Source organism: Diadema setosum, chromosome 3 (assembly GCF_964275005.1).
Source record: "Diadema setosum chromosome 3, eeDiaSeto1, whole genome shotgun sequence".
Taxonomy (NCBI): Eukaryota; Metazoa; Echinodermata; class Echinoidea; order Diadematoida; family Diadematidae; genus Diadema; species Diadema setosum.
The window spans coordinates 27082310-27086262 of record NC_092687.1 but is presented as its reverse complement, the minus strand read 5'-3'; positions in this window follow the sequence as shown (position 1 = coordinate 27086262).

Here is a 3953-nt window from a genome sequence, read left to right as displayed (position 1 = left end):
CATATGAAGGTCAACCCCCCCCCCCCCCCCCCCCGCTTAGACGCACCGGCGTAGCCTGGGTAATGATCTTGTGATCTTTTAGGGCGGCGATTACTATGCAAGGGAGCCAAGCGACCGAGCCCGAGCCCGAGCCCGATCGGGGTGTTCCCCCTCCCACGATGAGAACTTTTTGCATTTTGATGTAATTTGATGGTGCCATATTGATGCATGTTTTTGCGTCTTTTATCGACTTGAAACGGCCCCACTTGTTTAAGGTAGCAGGATATTTTGATGTGGATTTTTATTGAACAATTTGCCTATGATGTGGTAGCATTTAAATAAACTTTTTGTATAAATTATTGCTACAATTAATTTCATAAACGTTGTCTGTTAAGCAATCAAACAGAAAAGACATGCACACGAGGGTGTACAAGTGGGACATTTCTGCTCCCACACGAAGGTGATTTTACATTTTCAGACCTGAAAATCAGTGATCTGGCACAAACTTTTGGTGCAATACTTGGAATTTTTTTCCAGCTCCCCCACCCCCCCCCCCCAAAAAAAATATTACTGGAAATAATTTGGACTTTATTTAGGTAAGTGTTAATAGCAAAATCACGGCATATGCATATGCATCATCTGTGTGTATGTACAAAGTCTAAGGAGGTAGAGAAGGAGGGTGTGGGAGGGGGATGCCCCCTCCCGCTCGACGGAACTTTTGCGTTTTTAAAATCAAGATAACGCAATTTGAAGGACACTTTTTTGTGAGAAATTCGGGTAGTGTGATTTTTCCCCCCGATTTTTTCCCTTTCTTTCGTTTTTTTTTTTTTTTTTCACGATCAAAAAGTGTGTGTGTGTGTGTGGGGGGGGGGGGGGGGCTGCAGCCCCCCAGCTCTCCCCCCCCCCCCCGGTTCCGCGGCCCCTGCATTCAAATGCCACTTAAGCAATTTATGTATTATTCTGATTTCCTATTGGTGAAAGTCTTAATTAACCAGAAATATTGCTTATGTGTAAGGTATGTTTGATGTACAATAATATTGTGATCTTATAAATGCCAAATACGTACACGTGTATACAGCCAAAAAAGAAAAAAAAAATAGGGCCTAGTATTTGCAGCGGCCTTTAATGATATAGAATAGGAAAAGGCTTAATACAAAGATGCACTTATGTATTCGAGTTAGGTTTTTTTGTGTGATTTACTTTAATTTCATTGACATGTTGTATCTTTCTGTCATTATGTAAATCATTATATTAACACAACGACATCAATATGATTGAAGAGTATTATCTATCTCGAGAGTTACTTCGTGAATTCCCATGCCATGTCTTTCAAAATACAAAGGACAAAATCTAAACAATGAATGGAAACATAAGTTTTCTGACAAAAAGAAAATCTTATTTTATTGCGTTCATAGAACATTTAACACACAAGTTTACTGTTTTTGTGTCAACTAAAATTATTATGCCATGAACAGCTCTGTTATTGATATGGTCATGTGAGCATAGCAGATTTTGCGTGACTCCTGAGTAACTTTTTTGGTTAAGTGCATGTGGCGTACTAGTATTAGATGACACTTAACTTTCAGTTGGGGGGGGGGGTGGTCCAAAGTTAGAATCTTCTCAAATTCATCATACGTCCTAATTGGACAATTAACACCCCCTTTTTATAATACATTTCTCTCTGTGGTGTTATTGACACTATAATGAAGAGGCTATCAATATCCGGATAAACAACAATAAAGAAGACTTCTTCATTCCATGTCGCATGCACGCATTATTTGTGACCGTGCATCACGAAACCAATATCAAGTCGCCTACCCTGATTGTACAAGACGAGTAACAATTATATATGAAACCATGAGTCAACGAAGTCAGTCTTGAAGTTGTTCATATTTCCTGAAAGAGCAATTTATTTCTTTTCTTATCTATTTCTAAGCTTTGGATAAAAACACGAATGAGAAATTGTGTTTTAATTCTTCTAGAACACTTTTTTTCATAATGTAAGCAGGTATATCTTAAGGGCCTTCATTCATTCATTTATTTTCTTTGGACCAGTTTTACATAATCTTCAATATAAACTTCAATACGTCTTGAATGGATGACGCTACTAAAAGTTGGCATTAGTCATGTACTGATTGTCTAAAATTTATGTGGTGTTATAGACACTTTACATCCTGGTCCTCCCCCCCCCCCCCCCCCATTCACTGTATCAGCCACATCACGGTTTATGGTAAGACAAGTAAGGTTCTTGAAGCGGTACTTATACTTCAGATCTTCTTTTCTGATGTGGGGTTTGAGATTCTCAGTGTTACGCACTGCTCTAATACATGTACATGGCTTTTCATGTTAGGATTCGGTATATTGCTTATTGGTTGTTATCATGTACTTTTTCTAAAATAGCCGAAAAGCAATTCATGGAAAAAGAACAAGATGTCTCATTGATAAAACTTGAATTAGATAGTAAAAAGAAAAGCAGAGGAAGGAGGGAGCATTAAGAATTAGGTCGGGTAGGGAAGCAGAAAAAAAGAAGAAAACAGAATGATGGGACAAAAAACAAATCATATCAAATATAACATATTTTAGTATGAATGTGTATACTTTTAGTATTGCTCGGGATTAGATGTCCGTGTTGAGTACATTCTGTATTACAATGACGTATATAAGGTGTACTTTAGACATCAATCTGTATCCTTTTTTTATGATACTGTGTAATGAGTCTGTTATGTTTTGTTTTCTCTTCTGTGTCTTGTGTATCATGCTTGATCCAAGAGGCAACATTATCCTCTCCATGATATGCTCGTGTTGATATAATAAAGAATGCCGAGTCAGCATTGAAGGTTACTTAATGAAATAGTAGCCTCGCATACCAAACTGGATTTCAATTCAATTTAATTCAATTCAATTCAATTCGTTCATTTTCATACTTCTTTTCGTATTGGTCTATGAATGTCTCATCAGAAATAATAATACAGGTTCTTTTATCTTATAAACAATGTGCAAAAACGAACAATATACATGGTAATATCACATCAATTGAAATGGTAACTGGTCGAAATCGAATGGGGTTGAACCAAAAAAAAAGTATGATGGGACCTTCATGAAAGCAAGCTTGTTTGGCTGTAGGCCCCGAGTAGTCAGTGTGTGTGAAAAAGAAACGGAGAACGGATAGAAGATAAGACCAGGCGAGTGAATGGTGCAAAATAAGAAAAGCGGGATATGCATATGTAATTAAAAGAAGAAGAAGAAGAAAAAAAAAAAGAAGAAAAAAAGAAAACTATACTAAAATGTTAACCATGATTGTGGCCGAGCTATCATTATTTTGTTTACGTTGTAAAGCATGATTTGCTTATGGAATCTCCCTTGGTATACATTATAAAACTGTCGTTGTATTTAGTTTAAAACTATCGCAAGATTATATTCAGTTAGATACAAAACTAACATGTACAGCTATTATCATAAGCCATTTGGTGCCTGTCGTCAAGCTGTGGGTAAGAAGTGAGAGAGGAGGAAGAGAGGGGAACGAAGTAGCGTGAAGAAATAATGAATTCGGAGAACCTGACGGCAAGGCCCAAAACACAATCTGCGGCGGGTTGACAAGAATTGCTTTGATCGGACAATAACATACCACAATATTACAATAAGACATTACAAATTTATTCAGTATCTGCACGATATGTACTCAATAAAAACTTAATTTGCGTTTAAAAGAATATAAGGACAATCAGCTTATTTCGGGGGAGAGGTTATTCCAGTATCTAGGGCCCGTATACATTATCGGTTTTTGTTGTTGTTGGTGTTTGTTTGTTTTGTTTTTTGTGGTTTTTTATTTTTGCGAAAATTGTTCGAGTGTGTGGAAGGTTAAATGCGTCACTTTGGCGGGCAACATAATTATGAATAAAATAGTTTTTCCTGAACATGCGAATAAAAACATCCGGTAACTCCTTGGCAGAATATTTGTACATAGATATGCCGAC